We start from the raw sequence: 288 nt of genomic DNA on the forward strand, positions 1-288 counted from the left end.
CCCAAAAAAAAAAGTCGAGTTGAAAAACAAAACAAACAACAACAGAAAAGGCAACAAAAAAAAAAAAGCAACGCTAACCAGCCAACCAAACTGGGAGTGAGTGAGTGGGTGAGCGAGTGGGGGATCAGCCGGGCGGGGTGTGCGCGGTGCGGCGGGGTGTGCGCGGCGGGCTGGGGCGGCTGCGCGGAGCGCGCATGGGGCTCCGTAATTATGATTGTGAATAATGCATGGCGATTAATGGTGCTGGGGGCGAGCGCGGATTGGCGCGGCTCCAACGGACTCAGGCTG

This window comes from Mesitornis unicolor, unplaced genomic scaffold (genome assembly GCF_000695765.1).
Source record: "Mesitornis unicolor isolate BGI_N332 unplaced genomic scaffold, ASM69576v1 scaffold21084, whole genome shotgun sequence".
NCBI classification, from domain to species: domain Eukaryota; kingdom Metazoa; phylum Chordata; class Aves; order Mesitornithiformes; family Mesitornithidae; genus Mesitornis; species Mesitornis unicolor.